Raw genomic sequence first — 20458 nt, forward strand, 5'->3', positions numbered from 1 at the left:
GGTTGAGTGATTTACTCAGGCTAGAGACAGAATGACAAATAACCCCAAATCTAATATCAATTGACTGCCCGAGCGTGGTTAATATTTACCTAAGTGTTCAAGCCAGATATCGGATTGCAGCTTATAAGAGGTTGGCCAATCGTAGCAAGATTTTTCAGCCAAACTGTTAACATTTTTCAAGTACAGACACGCTGATACAACTTGAAAGGAAAGGTACAAAATAGCAGGTCTCATTATTGTCACTTAAATAAAACCTACAAGACAGTTAATTATATGCAGGTACGTTTAACTTTGTCAAAATGTATGTAATAGGCAATAAATTTAATTTTCTCAACCTATGGTTAGGGGGATGCACTAACTTTTTTTATTATTATTATTCCCAAATCGCTTATCACCAAAATTGTACTTTGTCCCCAGGCATTTTCCTCATTTCTTTATATTCTGTAATTCAATGACCACAAAATTACATGAGCTTAACTACAGAAAGATTAATTTTAAGTTGTAACTGTTTCATCTTGCTTGGGCGTTTCTCTTTGTGGGCCATCTGTGTCTGATAGTGTGCGACTCACATTTCATTTACCTTTTTTTTTTTTAAGGGTAACTTGTGTTTAGTGGTTTCAACCGTTTTCAATCCTTCCCCTAAAAAGCATCAATGGACTTTGATCCTTCAATAAATAATCAAGGCCTATTGACAACAAGAGGTTTTTTTTTTTTTTTTTTTTATTTGCTGCTTCTTTGTGGTAGCACCTCAGGGGTCCATGGACCACAAAGTTAAAGCTGCCAAAAGCCTCTGTGAGTTGCCCAGACCTACTCCACCTGTTCTGCAAACGAGTCTGACTTCAACTTTTGTTGTGTTAATGAACAGCACTAAAGCTGTGGGCAGTGTATGAACATTTATGTACTGCATGGGACACACAGCAAATACACAGGCTGTGTAAAAGATGAGCTAATAAAAATGGAGTATGGGCTCTTGGATAATGGAGGTATGAAGAAATGAAGGTTGCTGTATCTAAAACTCAGATTTCTAGTTCCTTCCTTCCTGTAAATCTGTAGGAAGAACTGGCCGTGTTTGGGCCAGTTCAACGAGAACTGTTTTACAGCCTGGGCGTACGAAACCTGACTGCAGCATGGTAGGACAAGCTCATGGAGGTGTCCTCCTCCTTCCGCAGCCTGCCTAACCCTCCGGCCCTGAGCGAGGGTTTTCCCCAGGGTTGCTCATGCCCAAGGAAGAGGAGCTCAGAACGAGCCGCACCCACAAATATTGGGTGAGCAGCCTCATTTGAAAAAAAAAAAAAAAAAAAAAAAAAAAAAAAAAAAAAGTTTGAATGAAAAACTCGTATTTCGAAAGATCCTGTTCACTGGCATGGAAGATTTTCTTCTCTGATGACATTCCTCTCTGATTTATTTTTAATAAGTTGAAGCAGCTCTCGCTGGTACAGCTGCTGCCTGAGTTCTGCCAGAGGAACCATAATTTCTTAATAGCCTCCACCGATGAGTTACCATGTTAACAAAACAAGAGCTGAGAAAATGTAGTTGTAGAGCAGGCAGATGTAACCTGGGGCTAAGGAGGCAGCTGCTTGTAGCACCTTCTCCAACGCAGCCCAGAGGAAACCCAGCACTGATGTGCCCAGCAGCAGGTGGGATGTGAGCCTCCCCTCTGACACCACCCAGTTTCTGTCCACCTACTCAGACAGCCAAAGCCCTGACCTAGCTTCAGTTGTGTCCTGACCATGGCTGAGGCAAAAAAATAAACCCAGGAGATTTCATATGTCCCATTCACTTCTGAGGAGGGGGCCAACAGTAAGCACTGAGTTGAAAAGATGAGCCTTCAGCTATTTGAGATGATCAAGAACAGTAACTTTTCCCCATTTTCAGAGCTCTCAGCAAGCAGAGCTAATTAATTCTTGCATCACTGCAGTTAAATGCAAGTAAGTATTCATCTCCCCCTTTGACAGACCAGGAACCAGAGTTCAGAGCAGCATTTAGGGTCAGAGAGTGAGTCACTGCCAGAGCCAGAGTTGCAAGCTCCCGGGTCACTGACTTTTCATTTACGTTATTAGATTGAAAAATATCTCCTTCTTAGTGTGAATTAAAGGAAATATAATGTTCTATTTTCAGTAAGAACGGGATAACCTTTTCCACCAGGCGACACCAACCATCCAAGCACTGTGACTGATGAGGAGGCTGCAGGATCTCTCATCTAGGGGGTTACTGAGGTAGGAGAGATGAGGTGACGGAGAGGTCCTAGGTCTGGTGGGCTGGCACACAGGGTGTTCACAAAGTCCCCTCCTTCCCTGCCAGTCCTTACCTTGGCTGCCTCCTGCCCTGCAGATGTTAGCCCCTTTGGCCCCAACCAGCATGAAGAGCCCCACTGCACCCGGAGCCTCACAGACTGTGGAAACGGCTCCTGCCCTGGTAAGCGTTACAACAAGACACAGCAGGTGGATGAAAGAGAACTGTAGAAATAACCTATCGGTGAAATCAGCCTCTCTCAGGTCTGCTTTTAAGCTTTTTGTTTTAAATAATCCTGTTTCTATATATGATGCACATATAATTTCATTTAAATTTATCAAATTTATGTCATAATTAGGATCCAGAATAATCTAATGTACATATAATTATCTGCGGACAAAGAAGTAGGTGTGTGCATGGGCGTTTGAAGGCAATGACTTCTTAAAGTGCGTGTTGCCTAAACTAACCTGCCTCAACCTGTAATAACGCTTTTTCCAAAGCATAACAGTGGGCCAGTTTGCTGGGCGTAGCAAAACTGGAGAGTGCAAGTCAGAGATTGGAAAAGTGGCATAAGTATCACTTTTATATCACCCTAATCTTGAGGTTATTCTCTGAATCGCCTTTTCCCTTTGTGCTCTGGGAGTGTCTCGCCACCTTTGTTAGGCAGGGCTACGAACTCAAAAGCTGCTCGGGAAGAGCATCCTATGAGGGCATCTGCCCTGAGCAGCTTTGCCCACACCCCCACACGGGGTTGGGAACAGCAGGTAGCAAAGGATCAACAGTACCCAAGATCCAAATTGTTACAGGACATGCTTCCCAGAGACAAGCTTCCCAGGACCAAGTAAATCAGCTTTGTGGAAAAAATAAGCCTGCTATGCTGTACAGGATGATATGGTCTGGTGGATGTGTTGAGTGATATCTCTGCAGATAAGTTTTACCCTCTTTACCCTTTTCTACCTGGGGAAATAAACAGCTCAGAGAAACGTCTGAAACACTGGTCGTCACGATTATTAGCCAGCCATAAAACTGGTTCACATTCTGACTTCAATAAAGTAATATAGATTTGCAGGACTACCATAAACAAATCTCACAGATAAATGCACATTCATGTTTCCTTATTTAAAATTCATATCCAAACTGGGCATCTTTATCCTCTGCTGAATTTCATCAATGGCTATCATCTGGTATATTTTCTTCACCAACCCCCCTTACAAACATTATTGCTTCTAAGCTACGTAATTCAAAACTAGCTTGGGGTGCAGTTCTATCCTCAGCAGCACCATCTCAAAATTTGCATTGCAGTCAGAATACTTGCTGATCAGATTAATATCAGGAACCTGGAAGCAGAGCCCCGGCTGTGTGCTGGGATTATAGACAGTCATTCTCACAATCAAGGTGATAACTCTGCTCATTTTCATTGTTTGCACTGCTTCTTCCCAATTCTTTGCCACAGCTCTTGAGGACATTACCCAGTCTGACCAAAATACTTACAAGATAATGCATAATAGCAACTAGATTCAATTGCAATAAGCAATAAAATAATATTTGATGGTCAAAAGCACCTCTGACTACAGTTTCTTTCATTCTCATCTTCCACATATTCTTTCTGTTAATAACTTTTTTTTACTGGATGCTGGTTTTCCTCCAATCCACAAATTGAGGTCATTTCTCTCTCTCTCTTTTTTTTTTTTTTTTCCTAAGAAGCAATTTGGAAATGCATTACTGTAACAAGCAAGACTAAATTAATACATATGTATAAGAACATAAAAATGGCCATACTCTGTCAAGAATCAATACTCATCTAGCTCAGTATAGCAACTAGTATAAAATGTTTTGGGGAAAGACTACAGGAGAGAATTTTTAGTGTGAATCTCCACATGTACTTCTTCCCAGCTCACAGCACCACATTAAATTTTTATCTGCCTGATGTGATATTACATATTTCCATGTTTCCATATCTCCTAGTGCTAGAGTATAAAAAGTACCCACTAGAGAACAGTGAACCTCCAGGCTGTTCTGAATCAGCCTATCCAACGTCATTCTCATCACCAAATTCCGCATCATTGGGCTTTTTTTTTTGTCCATTGAAGCAAGCTGATTAAGAGTCTGGATTAGTGCTCATAAAACACTGGGAATACTGGAGAAAAAAAATCTCTGAGGCACAGTCACTGTCACTGCATTATTCATACATGCAAATCCCAAAGCTAACACTGCACAGGCTTCACGTACAGGGCCTGTCTCAGCCCCACGACCTTCTGCTCCAGGGCCCAGGGGGTGAAATCTGGGTCTGTTTTTGTATTCAGTCCTCTGACAAGGTTTGTGTTTATGTCTCAGAGTGCTGAAGTTTAGCCTGTGGAGATAAGTCTGTCTCTCACTCAAGACAATACTGTCAATCTCTTCAAGAAAAGCAAATAGAGGAATTGCCCTGTTTATGGCCATGCATATGCTTGCATTGACACATTTCTAAGAACACATTGGTTCAAAGCAGATCACTGTAATTAGCAGACCTACAGTAACGCAGGATCACTCGTCAAACTTCCCAAGAGGCCTGTTTTCTTTGTAGGAATAATGTCGTCAGATAACCCCCAAACACAAGGTACAACCACTCAGGGCAGTGGCAGAATGGCTGCCACCAGGGGTGGTGACAAATGGAGTGACCAGAGCAGCTGCCTTGGAGCAGGGCTCAGCCCCAGGGCTGGGGACATCTGCACCTGCTCCTGTGCCCACAAGACTCCAGCTGCCACCCCACTGCCCAGCTCCTCTTCCTCCACCACCAACACCACCAGGCACCGCTGCCTCCTCCTTGGGCCAGCTCCTCACAGGCTGCCTGAGGCTGGCAGGGAGCCCTGGGCCCACCAGGCCCAACTCTTTGCAGGAGCACCAGGAGCAGGGAGCATAGGGCCACGAGCAGGCTGCTTCTGAAAATCGCCAAGGAGACCCCCCCACCTCTCTGGGCAGCCCTTGACAGCGCTCCATCACCCCCACAGCACAGAAGGGCTTCTGGTGTTCAGACGGAGCCTCCTGTGGGCCACTTTGTGACTACTGCCTCTTGTCCTGGCTCTGAGCACCACAGAAAAGAGCCTGGCTCTATCCTGTTTGCAGCCTCCCTTTGGGTATTTATAGACATTGACAAGATCCCCCAGAGCCCTCTCTTCTCCAGGCTGAGCAGTCCCAGCTCCCTCAGCCTCTCCTCACAGGAGAGGTGCTCCAGTCCCTTCAGCATTGCAGTGACCTCCTCCACAGCAAAGCCCCTGACAGACTCTTGCTGAACACAGATAGCTTGCTCTGCATACAAATTATAAAGCCAGACTAAAGCAAAAGCTCTTTTGCAGCCAATGGCAAGTTCTACCTCTCTCTGGACTATGTGTCCAGAGGGGGATGCTGTGCCTACAGCTTTCTTTTTATAGGCTCTGTGTTTTCTCTAGCCAGATGGATTTTCTTTCTTAATTTCTCATGTGCTATTGGCTTTTCTACTGCCTTTTCTCTATGGAAGGGCTTTCATAAAGGGGTTTCTCCTCTGCAGTTTTTAATATCAGAAAAAAGATTTCCATCATACCTTTCATTTTTCATCTCACCTTGAGTCTTTCTAAACAATGTTTTTTCCCGCTCTGTCTTGCATGAATAGCATTAATTTCTCCCCGTGTCACTATTATTTATCAGCCTTACTGCATTGTTGTAAATCATACTACGATGAATTTTGAAGGCAGAGGAAGAAATACAAAAATACTCCTTCATCTTTTTATGTATTATTTTTCTTGTTTTCCTTGTAAAGCAGCATTTTTGCTAGGCAGCTGCACGCTTCTGAAATGGATCACAACACTGTGCACCATTTCAGAGCCACACAACAGAGCTGCTGCTAGTCCGTGCTCCAATGCATGGCCCAGGCGTGGAAAGAGACCACCTTTCATTGTTTTCCCACCAGAAGACTGCCTTGAATTGAGCAGGGTTAGGTCAGTACGATATTCGTGGGTACGTATGACCAGTAGCAACAGCTGACACTGGGAGGAATCTGGAGTGGGCTCCCGCAGCCCAGCACCACTTGCTTAAAAGCAACAGAAATAGCCCTGGTGGCGTGGGGGCTGCTGTGTCAGCCGGTGGCTGAGGTTGGGGCCAAGCACCCTGCTGCTGACAGAGGGTTTGGCAAAGCTGCTCTCGGCTGTCCAGCTGCCCTCTGCTGCGATCCAGTCCTCCAGTGCCAGAAGCACAGGAGACTTCATGGCAGGTGGAGGCATTACCTAAAGCAATTCTGCTAAGGAATTTATGGGTTAGCAAATATTCTTAGCTGCATCTTTCTCTGCTAAACACAGAGCACGTAGTGATCATTGACAGCAATTTCTCTGGAACTCCTGATAGTTTAAAAAAATCATTAATACTAGGGTAGAAATTTAATGAAACCTCACTGAAGCAGAGCATGAACAATATTGCAGCCTTCATTCAGGATAAAAATAAGCTGCTAAATTCCTTTTAAGAATAAACTAGCCCAAATGAGAAAAAACTGCTGCATCTGGCAGGTGTTGCACTGGTGATAAGTAAACGATGTGGGTGGCAGTGAGGAAGGCAGTGGGAGGGAGGTGGGCATTATGGCTTCATGGAGATGTTCCTGGGAAGAGCAAAGAAGGCAGTAGGAAAGGCAGGATGACAGCAGATACATGCTCTGAGCCTGAGTTTAGCCAGCTGGGAGGGCAGGCAACCAGAGCCCACTGCCTCCAGTGCTGCTAGGAGGGGCTCTGGGGCTCCTCAACCGCCTCCTGCTCTTTCATACCTGCCTTCCAGAGATCAACATTTCACATATGATGCTCATAAATAAAAAATAGTATCTCCAATATATGTGGCTTGTATTGTTTTCATTTCCAATAAAAGGAAGAACTAGGATCCTGAATATTGACGGTGTGATCAATGGCTGTTAAATTAGGCATAACTCCCCTCTCCAGCTGGCAGATTTAAAAAAAAAAAAAAATCATATAGCAGTAAAAACATCACCAGTAAACACAATCTAGAGCAAGATTCTTGATTAATTCACACAACTTTAGACCAGTATGCAGCCAGACTGTGACCACAGCACCAGGGTAGATCTGGGGAGCTCTGAGAGAGCTGACAGATTTCTCATAGTTTCACATATATTTCCAGTGGTTGATGGGTGTTCAGTTCCCCACTATCACTCCATGAAGCAACAGCACATAGAAGAGTATCCCATAGGCCCTTCTTCCAGATGAGCAGCTCTTGGGTAAAAACCGCCTTCCAAAAACTTGACATTGTTCTCAGCCCTGGTCTTCCATGGCCAGCTCCTGCAGCTGCCTGGCTTCTGATCATCATTGTCTGCTGTGAAATCTCCTCCCCATCCCTCTTCCTCTTAAACACCACTGATATAACTGGCAGCTAGCTATACAGTGATACATTTGTAAAAAAAAAAAAAAAAAAAAAAAAAAAAAAAAAAAAAAAAAAACAGCCCAGTAACTCCACAAGTAGGGAATGCATTTTGTCTTTCGTAATTGTGTGTGAATGAAGCAGCTTGAAAATTCCCAAAATAATTTAAAAATATAATTAGAAATGATATGATTTATGTATGCTACTTTCGTTTTTTTTTTTCTCAGTTATTTCACCAACAGTCATAGATTAGGCTGAGCATTCCCCTGAGCTGGTGTGGAATATCCCTGGGTACAAGTCACAGGATCTGCTTCCAGGAAGTGGGTACTGGAGTCAACAGTCAAAACAATCATTTTTGTATCAAGGTACCACATACCACTCTAATTATATAGCATGAATGCATCTCAAAGGTGTCAAGGAGCTCCAGGGACGGTTTCCCAGTGAGCCCAGTTCCACCAAGCCAGGTGATACCCAGAGACAGACATCTCAATCTGAAGAGACACCTCTGAAAAGAAGAGCTGAACAGAGCACAGAGCGAACACACCAAGAGCAGGGAAATGGTTTACAAGGTTTTCAAGGCCAGTTTTGGCTGCTGCTTGGAAAATAGTGCAAGACCTCCATAAAATTTAAAAAAAGAAAAAAAAAAAAACCTTTGAAATAACCACATAGATCAGCATGAGATGCTAAGTCAAACGTCAAACTTGCTGCTTGCTTGTTTTTAATAAGATACTTATTTCTTGATGGTTAAATGTAGTTGTTCTTGCCTGCCATTAAAACAATTATTTAGAAAAAAAGTAGAAATACGTTGATCTATCAAAAGATCTTTCCTTCCTATAGTGAGTGTGATCCTAGGAGCTCTGTCATAAAGACTTGGTGAAGCAAAGGACAGCTAAATTGCGCCGTGCTGGCCCAGGTGCTGCCTCCCTTGGACACGCAGATCTCTATTCCCTGGCTTCAGCAACCATTTCACAGTGAATTCAGTCACCTATGGTCAGGTGAAATGTTCGCTGAGATGGATGAGCAGATTAATTCTTTAGTGTTTCTTCCTTGGAAGACTCTGCTTGGCCTAATACATGCCTTTGCACTAGAAAGCAGTCCAGCTCCGATCTCCGCAAGACTTGACTGTATGAGTGCTACGTGATAACATCTTCGGTAATCAACAGCTCAAAGAAAAGAAAACAATAATATGGTACGATATGAAACTACTGATTTTAAATATATATATATGTAAGTTATTAAATACAGGAGATATACGTATTTACATAAAATTATAGCTCCCAAATCACTAGTCAAGTATTGGAAAATGTAACCCCTAAACATCTTGTGTTACTATCCAAAATCCTTAGCTTTATGCATTATATTTGGTTTAACAATTAAAATAGATCACTTCTGATTCTGGTCCAGTTCCATTATCCGACGTCAGCACCAGAAGCAATATCTAAGATGGAAGTTTAAACTTAATTAAGAACATTTTTGGTAAAACTTTGCTAGATAATGTCAAGGAGATATTCTTCCTGTGCAGTCAGTCAAAATTATCCCCAGAATAAACCCTTCAGCGTTATTAGCAAAATTTAAAAATGGAAATACAGCTTATCCTTATAACTTACTAGTTCCAATCCAAGAAAGCAAGAAAGCAGCATCACACCAAACTACGCAAATCAGATTTTTCTCCCTCTCCAACCTGCTATTCCTTATCTTGTCGGTATTTAATATTCTGTCCTTCTGACTTACTATATTTCTGGAAGCTGAAAGCTGTAGAGTTTCATTGCTACTCTTGCTACATGCTTTAAAAAGACATAAGGATTGAATCTAGGAGGGTAGTTCATCTGTTTTAATGTGTTTTCCGTAACAATACACACATTTTTAACTGCTATACAATGGTTAACCATTTACTTGAGCTGCTAGGTCTTTTGTAAGACAAGACATACTATTGTTAGTGTGTGTCCTTGAATTAATGCATTTTACTTTAAAAAACCCATTTGAAAGAATATACAAGCTTAGTATTAAACGTGGTGAGTTTCTGTGCATTGTGATTGCTGTAAAAAAATGTTTCTTTTTGTCCTGGTCTTGCTCAGGTTGAGATTCACAGCTCCTGCTCTGTGCAGGAGGATCCTCGCCCAGGGTCACACGGAAGCAGCAGCACACAGGACAGGTCAGCCAGAGGCGGACCATGGTTTTTAACAGTTATGAAGGCAGAGAGGGTTCAAGCTTTGCCAAAAAGTGCTGAGAGACCATATCATGCACAGCATTTCAGGAACACATAAGCGTTTCCATGCACATGAGAAAGTCATGAAGGCAGAAAACCTTGCAGATGGGGATGCCGTAGAGCTCAAGGGGAGATAAGGAGGAATCAGACAGAGCTCCTACCATCAGACACCATGGCTTAAAACCACTCCAACAACTTTCCTTTCTGCAGTGAGCAAAGCTTTTACTTCTAATCCTCCAGGGCTCCTAGTTAGATGTGGTGGCAGCTGTTCACGCCATGATGCAGTGACAGAAGAATTTTAAATATGACGTTTTTAAATCTGGAAAAAGCCTCCATTCTTCAAGTAGCTTCCCCTTCTGGCCACCTTACGCAGTTGGTTGCTGCACGCTTTGCACAGCTGTGAAGGTCTCCATTTAAGATACGTTTTAGACAGCTACTGAGTCAGAGTGAGTAGAAATGAATAAAGCAACGAATCTTGAATAAAACATGTAAATATAAACTTAGTTTTCTACATTGGATATATTCTCACACTGGCACTGTGGCTTAAATATCACTAAAGCTGATAGGTATAAATGCTACCCTCATCTTGGTGCATAAGAAAAGTACAGACTAGGCTCATCCTCTAACAAGCATCATGTACAAGAAGAAAACTCATGTTGACAAGCCACTTCTGTGTGTCACATATTGCCTCAAACTGGCATCTACTGAAAACATGTACAGACTCGTGGGGGAGAAAGTCATCCTTGAAAAGAAAAAGAAGAAAAAAAAAAACAACTTTCTTCTCAGCTCAATCTACTTGTTCACTAACAACCCCTCAGTCTTTCAAACTCCATCCAACAAAATGAATAATGAAAACAGAGTGTGGAGCACTGGCAGATCTCATCAGAATCATAAGTGCAAATGCTCCCAACCTTCCCCCAGAAGAGCTATAAGAAGTGTTCTTAGTTCCTGAACCTTCCAGGTTTACATCCAGACATGCAGTGTGTGGTACACATCATACAGTGAACCAAAGGCCCTTGTAGCATACACGTGGGTGTAACCTACCTACCATTATGTTCTAGGATGAACTCACACGAGTTAGAAATAAGGAAGCACACTTATCATTTAACAAAGCAAAACAATAATTCCCTTTCACATATTAATCTCAGTCCTCAAGGAAGAATTTACAAAACATTTGGTATTAAAAATTATTACACTACTTAATATTAAATAATACAGACTAGACATTGGTTTTATGTTCATTACAGTTCTCTCAACATCTCATCTCCTGCTGATTTCTCCCTGTTGCACAAATGCAGACGTATTTTACCTGTCCTTACAAACCTTCTTTCTGCTTAGAGTATTGGAGCTACAACACAATTTCTGTAAAAAGTGAAGGAACAAAGAAGTGCATTGCACAGGCACCACTGGGGAAGGGTGGCACAAAGGGAACAGGAACCCCAAGCTGAGCAGCTACCTACTGATATCCTGCTCCTGCACTGTTCAGAGAAACAAGCTGATGTATGTTTTGAAATATTTGACCTCTCACACTCTATTATCTGGTGAGACTCATACAAAAGGCTCCGTGTGTTAGTGTATATATATTACACTTAGATGTACAGAAAGTATCCTTGAACATTAGCCAATCTATTAATACGGTACAGCCCCTTCCCAGAAGTACTGATGAACTTGGAGATGATTTCTGCTAATGGAAGCTTTCATACTGCATCTTCTGCCCATATTTCTGCAGCTGTGCCATGTCACCAAGGCCAGATTGAGCCTGAATTTGTGAATGCTGCCCACCTTCTCTTCTGTACCCTTAGCACTCCTTTTCACACTCTATCTTAAGCTTCCGGACAGCCATTTATGTTCCTACCCATGATACAAACTGAAAAAACGTATTTTATACATTTGCCATATAATGGCAAATACATCAGTTAGGGTTTCCTTGACAATCACCACGTCTCTCAAAATGGAAAGCTCAAGACACTCTCCAGAGCCCTGCCAGCAAGACCCTGCAGTGAGCAGGGTGACAGCTGGAATGCCTGCAGCAGTTCTGGTCTGGAAGTGTCCAGTGGGAAAGCCTCTGCTGCTGACCAGGTTGGGCATGAAAACCAAGAAAATAAGAAATGCTATTTCAGAAAGGCACAGCTTAAAAAAACAAACAAACAAAAAAACACCTTTTTTTGATGATTTTCTTCTTCCAAGCACTTAGGACAGATGTTATTTCACTTGACTTGCTTTACTTACAGTAGTTGTTAGGAAATATTTCTGTTAGGGTTCAATCATTAGACTCACGTCCCTGTTGTGTAACGTGCCATGCAAACACGCGAAATGCAGTTGCTGTTGAACAAAGCCAATTCTCAAAGAAAAGAGCTATGAAGAAGGGGACTAGGTATCTAGATCAAACAAACATCACACTCCTTCCTCCCTTTAAATCATAAATAGTAGCTTCTTTCATTTGTCCTACGCTGTTGTTACTCATTGTTTCCTTAGAAAGGCATATTTTGGGGAGAGGGTTCTAATCTTGCTGATGAACTGGGGGAGGAATCTTTGTGTATATGGGCAAATATGAAACAAAAGTGTGTACATACGTGTATATATACATACACAAATCTCTGTACATGAATGAAAAAAGACAAGTGGGTGGAAAATGAAAGTATCATTGGTAAAGTGAAGGTTATGGGTTAAGACAGGAGAAGATAAGAGAGAGAAGCAGAAGTCTGAAGGGCATTCAAGGTGAAGACAAGCAGCTTAAACTTCACATGATGAAATAAGAACAAGTCATCGGGATGGAATGTGCCCAAAGTGACACGCAAGGAAACTCTCTGCAGAAGCTCTGCACCCCGGGGACTGTGCAAGGGCTCCAGGGAGCCTCAGCTCTGACTGCCCAGTCTCAGTAGTAGGACGTGAAGAAAACTCAGAGGGAGAGCTTGTGGTAACTGATAAAAAGAATATCAGAGTAGCAAAAGCCATGATTCGTACATGGAAAAGAAAGTCAAGTATGAGGGACCCATGAATCAGTCCACCTGACAGCTTTTACAGAATTTCACAGAATTTCTAGGTTGGAAGAGACCTCAAGATCATCGAGTCTAACCTCTAACCTAACACTAACAGTCCCCACTAAACCATATCACTAAACTCTACATCTAAACGTCTTTTAAAGACTTCCAGAGATGGTGACTCCACCACTTCCCTGGGCAGCCTGTTCCAGTGTCTAACAACCCTTTCAGTAAAGAAGTTCTTCCTAACATCTAACCTAAAACTCCCCTGGCGCAACTTAAGCCCATTCCCCCTCGTCCTGTCACCAGGCACGTGGGAGAACAGACCAACCCCCACCTCGCTACAGCCTCCTTTAAGGTATCTGTAGAGCAATAAGGTCGCCCCTGAGCCTCCTCTTCTCCAGGCTGAACAAGCCCAGCTCCTTCAGCCGCTCCTCATAGGACTTGTTCTCCAGGCCCCTCACCAGCTTTGTCGCCCTTCTCTGGACCCGCTCAAGCACCTCGATGTCCTTCTTGTAGCAAGGGGCCCAAAACTGAACACACTACTTTTACACCGATTGTTACTTCAGCACCTCAGTCAGGAACCAGAGGAGGACTGGGTCATGAAACCACCGTAATGCACAAGAGCCCAACAATATGTCCATGAGCTGTAGCATGAACACACAGCTGTGAATGTTGCGTAAAATAAGAACAATGTGTATATTGATCAGAGCTCTATAGATAAACAGGAGCAAAGGAGGCATGCACCTGGACCATGTTTACTACTTATCCTGAAGCCCAAAAACCAGCCGTGTATATCAGCCTCCCTAATAATTTCACAATTGATCATTTAGAGCAGGTCGGGAAGATCCTGCAGCCCATAAGCCAGCTGCAGCCTGCAACATCATCTGTCTGGCATTCTGTCTGTTATTGTTGGATAGCACCAAGCATGCAATGCTGCGTGGGCCGGTGATTCCAGCAGAAGCAGCCAGCTAACAAGCGTGGTGTAGAGCTGCTGACTGTCCCCCGCAGCCGTCCGGGTTCCAAAAACGACAGGTAGCCTCGAGCTACACACTGCAGCACAGGGAGTACCGCACAGCAACCCAGGCTTTGGTTACCTATATATAGAATTATACCAGATTAAAAAACAACAATGACAAAACAAACAAAAAATGCACAGAAAAAAATGACAGAGACCATACCATATAAAACACATGCGTATAACTGATTCGGCTTTAACCATGCTCATCCTCACATTAATCACAAATCTTTCAATTCAAATATTTGAAGCAACCCTTTGGAGGGTATTGAGATCCCTGTATCGGTTGAACTGCAAGCTCTGTGGTCCCTGCTGAGGAACTCCAGCTTATCCCATGGAGCGTGGCTGCAGCAGCAATTTACAGCACACTCTCCCTTTTATTTGTGTTTATATAAGATTATTTTATGACTTCTGAGGCTTCACAACGATGTATAATCAGAATGACACTAGCAGAGACAATGCAAATGCTAAATATTTTTGAGTAATCAGCAGACCTGCTCTCACTGACTGCAGACAGTTTTTACGGTTTGTTTGTTTGGCTCTATCAAAGAGGTCCTACCTCCCACACGAGGGTTACCCTGCTGTAAGATTTTCTAATTTGTTTACTGTAGTGCTTTCAGATGTTGGCTTTTTTTTTTTGTTGTTAAAAAAAAAAAAAAAAGACAGAGAACATCTTGTTCTGCCTTCGAATTCAGCTCGCTTTCCTTGTACAAAGTCAGGCAGCACTCACACCTTTCCCAAAGCACGAACTATCAGACTCTGCTAATCACAACTGTCTCTGAAGAGCTGGTCCCAGATGTTGCCCAGTGCTGAACTCATGCTAGTGAGGAATGTGTGCTTGATAGGTCAATGGTCTGAAGGCATTTCAGACAGAAACATTCCCAAATGCAGATCAGAAGAACACATAAGTCCCTGGACTAGATTGCATTACTACAGCCTAGAGAAATACCTCATATCTTGGTGATAATCTCTCTGAGATTTTTCTGATTATTTTTTTTTTTTAAAGAAGTGCTCAGCTCCCACACCCCAGCTGAGCTAGAATCTCACCCTGTTCAATGCAACAAAATAAGAAAATACGGTGCAAAAGCAGTGGGTGGGTAGATGGGTGGGTGAGTGAGGAGGTATTGAAGTAAGGGTTCGTCGGACTGAGCAATTTCATTTCTTGGCCTTAAATCCCTTTTTGTTATGTCAACTTGCTTGATATAACCATATGAAGAATACAAAGTCTGTGAGAAAGTCAGAGCTCAGCAGGACACAGGCAGGTCTCACAAGGTGATCGTGGCATCTGTTACACCTCTGTGTACCAAGTCTGTGCTCCTCCCCATCTACCTCAAAGAGGCAAGGAAACTACAAAGTGTGGTTTATAATACGCATGGCATCTACAAGAGATCTCATCTACTGCTTCAGAATCAGGCAAAACAGCAGTCTGAAAATTATGAAGAGAAATAGAAGCTTTCTAGCATACTGATTCAAACAGCTGTTGGTCAAGCATCCATTTGGTAACACAGGTACTTTCCTCACTCTTCTTCAGAGCTTTAATTTAAAAATCAATTATTTCAGTAATATGCTCAGCTGATGTGAGAGCTATGCCTTGTGGCTGTTTATGACTGAAAATTTGGAGTCAGACCTTCTCAAGAGTTAATTTCAGGAACCTCCAGGTAGCAATTTCAGGAACCTCTATGTAGCTGGCTCAGTACTTGCAGGCTGAGCCCTGCAGAAGGACAGGTAAAAGGAGCAGGTGCTTTCCACGTGCAGACCTGGAGCCACCACCAGCACAGCCCTCCTGCCTGTCACAGCCTCGGAGCTCTGCTGTGTGCCTGCACAGTGGGTCACTGCTCCTGCCATGTGCCAGGGTAGCATCACAGACCCTGGACATAGCTTCCTCCTTCTCTTTCTGCTGCCATTTCTAAGGTGGTTTGCTTTGAAGATGAGTCAGCTCACCCTGCACATTCACCACTAATTTTTGTACCTGCTTCTGACCAGGCAAAAATTGTTCTCTTGGAGCAAATCCCTGGGAACAGGAAAAAGAGAAATAAACACTTGTTTTCCAGCACAGCACTTCTGCTTTGCAGACATACATCACTTCTCCTCCCCTGACTTCCAAGCTGAGCAGTTCAATGTTACCCATGGGACTAAGCACGGAATAGTGCTAGCAGGTGAAAATGTAAAGGAGCTTAGTGCACACTCCTCTGAGCCCTTATATAGTGGGTAATTTCTCAAGGTATCTGTTATCGCAGATATTTTATTACCTGTTATCACCAAGGCCACGGGCTCATTCAACTCTGAGCACAGCTTTACTCATAAAAAAGTTTGTTTGGGTTGGCTTTGTCTGTTGTTTTTATTTCAGGTCTGGGCCACGCTTACTTTGCCTAAGGATTTGTACAGCTCCCCTTGCTGCTAAAAGCAACGTGTTACCATCGCTGTGATACAAGTGCCATCATTTATATTACAGAGGTATTTAAGATCCCTAAAAGCTTCCCTGGGCAAAGCCCTTCACACATGCCTGCTCACAGGGAAGCCTTTTCCAAATCCCTGCCTGATTTACTTTCTGTAGATGTGACAGCAGCATCAGGAAGAGACAGAAGAGGCAGAAGTGAGACCGCACAGCCACAGGGCTCTCCTGCCCCAGGCCTCCTGCTGCACCCAGTGCTTGTTGACTCACTCCATGGGTCCTCACAGCCGAGCCCCAAACCTTCCTCACATTGCACAACAGTCTTTGCACCAGGCAGAATGGCAGCCATTTCATACAGCTTTTAAAAACAAATTTACTACAGCATGCATGTGCTTTTCATTAATTCTGAGCTGATACTTACTAGGAAATGGGATAAGAGTGTCTGAAGCAGATGAAGGCAAAACCAGAACTGCTGTGAGCACACTCATTTCCACATGCTTGAGAGGAAATTCTGAGCATCTCGCTTGTCAGTGAATTTTGCAGTTTGCAGAGTATTTGCATGTCCAAAATACACATCTCAGGGACTGCAGTGCTTTCTGTGAGGACTCACCATCTCTGTGATACAGGCAGAATTCTGGACATTCAGAAACAGTTTGTTTTTGAGGTAACAGCCCAGAATTATACAACTGTGACTGCATAACGACAATTACACAGCACACTCAGAAATATTGAAGCCAGATCTTCCACTCAGCTCTTCCCATAGCAAAAACTGATGAATGACACCAATTTGATGGACTCTTCCTTCAGGTCAGGCAACATGCTGTCAGCCCTCACCTGCCACGAACCCACTGCAGGCTCCACCATGCTGCGTTCCTCACCAGAGGTGGCAGCAGCCCTGCAAGCTGCAGGCTGTCAGAGCACACCTCACTTTTTCCAGATACACAACCGGTCACAGCTGGGCATCAGGCTCACTTTCACCTGCCTCATGATCATCAACCCAGGCAAACACAAAAGGGAGAGATAAGTACAGTTCCTTTCCTCAGAGCAGATAAAAGTGAAGTGCAATGTGCAAGTGAACTTCCCTTTGGATGGGGATTAGAAAAACCAGAAGTGCCTCAAGGTAACGACTTTCCTAATTAGATCCTATACCCGTGGTAGATTTGCATCAGCCCCTCTATCTAGAGCTGCTAATCATGAAAGCAAAGAAGATTTGTGTACTTTCCGTTGTGTAGCTATCTGCACTCCTTCGTGATTAATGTCACCTTGCACATCACCCGAGGGTTAAAAAAAAAAAAAAGTACCCTCAGAAAATTGAGGAACATTAAGACAATGGAAGAAGTCTGGGAAGATCATTTAAAGGAAGAACAGTTAGTAAAAATCAAAAGTCTCCAGTATTTATTATGCCCATTGTAATTCTTTGCGCTTCCCACAAGAGAGGCCTGGCATGTTTTGCACCATTAATTCATGGCAGGGTAAGCAATGCCAGCACACTCCTGGAGTTGCTGCTCATCAGCTTTTAGGACAAGCTCATAATTATTAAATGTCAAAAGTCTTCTGAGATCATTTTAAATAATTTAAAAAGAAGCAGAAACAACTCTTTGTAGGTTATTCTGGAAGACAAGATGAAAGTCTGATCTCAGCAAGTTAAATCTACATCTTCTGGGAGATCTGTTTTTGCACTTTAGGAGTGCTTTGGCATAAATCTTCCCTCTTCCCTCCCCCCATCCCCCCCCATTCGTTTTGTTCCCCTGAGATAAATATCTCATTTTAAAAACAAATATGAGTAAGGCCAACAAAACAAACAATTACAACATGACAGGAAAAGAAAAGATGTTTCTATACTACTGCAAACATGCATAGTTGCTCTGGAATAAATGCAACCAAATTAAGGAAGATTAAGTAGCTTTCTACACGTGAAAGATCATTCACAAGGGTTGTAAAACGTCAGTGCTGAGGTGCATCTAACCCAGTATCTTGTCTCCTTAAGATTCAGCCCAGATCAGAGCATGCGAACAGTACAAGAACATGCTGTACTGCTGCCACTAATCTCTGTTCTCTGGGACTTCTTGGGCTCCTCGGTATTTGCAGCCCTTGACAGATTTCCATGAACTTGTCCAGTCTCCTTCTGAGCAACACACACTTTTAGCAGTCACAACATCCTTTACGTGAGGAGTTTAACAACTCAATTACCCATTCTATGCAAATCCACTTTATTATCATCATCATTTTTAGCCTGACCCCCAGTATCCCATAGTCCTTGTATCAGAAGAGACAGCGAGCAATAATCCTTACCCATCGTTCCCACACCACCCACCGCTGTGACCTCTATTGCCAAAGTCAGTCTCAATAAGCACACCCTTCTTACTGAAGAATTGATTTCCCACAGCAGCTCCCATTCCCTGTTCACACCCTGAGCATTCCTGAGTTCAGGATGGAGACATTTCCAGATTTTTTCCTGACAAATTTTGGGCCTAGCCTTGGTTCCCCCTATGGCCCAGCTCCTAGCACAGGGCTCACCTACGTAAATGTAGCTGCCTACACATAACCTAGCCGCCCTCGCAGTTGGTGGGCATCTAGTTGATACAGGCAATAGCTATTGTGGAGCCTTGCTCTCTGCAAGGAGCAAAACCAGCTCTGAGGACACCACAAAGCACCTACATTTTGCTATTGACTACACAAGAGCAGATGAGAAGCTCAGGTATAAACACCTGTGCTATGGACTTCTGAAGTTAGACGACTCATAACATCAAAAAAGGCTGTGTATGCTATCGGGATAAAAGGGCATATTAATTCAACAAATAAAAACTGCAACGATTCCCATACACATACGTTTCAAAGTTTGTTATTAAATGCAAAACTGCTTATGATTACAAACTGCCTACTCACTGGAACAAAACCTAAGACATTAAATCAGAAGGCCCTTGCTTTCAGTAGGGACTTCGAAAATAATTTAGTGTTTGAAAACAACTGCAACTGTAATGTAGATCACTTGTGAGATGCAAGCAAGTGTAATTGTATTTAAAGCATTAAAAAATCTCATGTTTAATTTCTGTAAAGGACAAAGAGCAAAGCTCCTAGGAGCCCTGTGGATGTTCTCCCCCAGCACATTAACTGTTTTTAAACCCAAGCACATCCCTTGAAACCAGCGCATGCTCTGAGAGCTCACCTGCGATTCTGCAGCCCTCCTGCCACACCGCTGGGCCGAGGTGCCAGTCCTGTACTTAATGAGGGCTGGCATCGTCAGAGCAGAGCCACGCTGTGCACTGGGAGATGCAAGAGCACTGCAGGCTAGGCTGCAACAAGGGAGGAAACACCAGCGACAGCCAGCCCCAGGGGAAGCACTGCAGCTTGTGCTGACATAACACTACTGGTACTCACACGCAGGAGGAGTTCAGGTACCACCACGCTGTCTGCAGCCTCAGCAAGAGATAACATAATTTTTTCCCACTGTTTTTGTAAATCTGATGTTATTTGTTCCACCATTCAGCTTCGTTCTGTTTTCCCTCTAGCTCCTCTCCCAGAGGTTTTAATTTTCTCATGCAATTTTACGCATGTTTATTTCATTATGTCTTCTGAGTATAATCACTGACCTCAGCCCCATGAACAAGATGCAATTTACTCATAATTAAAATCATTCCTCACCTGTAAGGTTTCACGCATGGCAGTGGAAAGGACATTAACTTTAATTGGAACAGCCTGAAGTGCAAACTGTGCTGTCCCACCACGGCTTCTCACACAGCTTCATATCACTGCAGCAATCTAGTCTCCTGCTGGGACCTCCTGTTATTAATGCTTTTTTTTTTTTTTTTCTTTCCACGGAGAAGGGATGCAGGTGCTATTGATTAAGTGCTAAAGAAAGAAGCCAGAAGGTGAGGTTACACTCCTTAGAGCTTTTTAATCTGTTTCTAAATGTTTGCGTTGGCACTAGCACAGGGATGCTCTGGTGCAGATGCAGGTACCACAATCGATGTGCTCTGCTCATGGATGCTGTGCAAAAGGACCTGTGTGAACAAGCAGGGCGCACAAGGGGCTATGTGACTTCAAGAAAACCCACAGCACAGACATGGGTGCAGTTGTAGATGAAAAAGCATATTTGAGAAAGGCAGTGGATGAGGGTTGTGGAAGTAGGGATGAGCAAGAAGCTTGTCAAAAATCTGAAGGGCAAGAGAACAGAATGTGCAAATAGAAAGGGACGGTGAAAGGACGTGCCAGGTAGCTGTGGGAAGGAGAAAACGGCCAATGTGCTCATTACCAGCTTGCCCAGA

General features: G+C 43.3%; 1 long non-coding RNA gene across 2 annotated transcripts in view; it reads right to left on the reverse strand.

Annotated features, from left to right (window-relative positions):
• The window catches only part of LOC106014495 (uncharacterized), a 30773-nt gene extending 11032 nt beyond the window's left edge, over window positions 1–19741 (reverse strand). Inside the window, exons 1-2 of one of the 2 annotated variants that reach the window (XR_011807080.1) lie at window positions 19572–19741; window positions 19360–19456 (exon numbers count right to left, since the gene is read on the reverse strand). This is a non-coding gene — a long non-coding RNA (uncharacterized lncRNA). Of the gene's footprint in view, window positions 1–19359 lie in introns of both variants that reach the window. The other variant, XR_011807079.1, reaches the window with a different exon arrangement.
• Window positions 19742–20458: the final 717 nt, after the last annotated feature.

Source organism: Anas platyrhynchos, chromosome 2 (genome assembly GCF_047663525.1).
Source record: "Anas platyrhynchos isolate ZD024472 breed Pekin duck chromosome 2, IASCAAS_PekinDuck_T2T, whole genome shotgun sequence".
Lineage (NCBI taxonomy): Eukaryota > Metazoa > Chordata > Aves > Anseriformes > Anatidae > Anas > Anas platyrhynchos.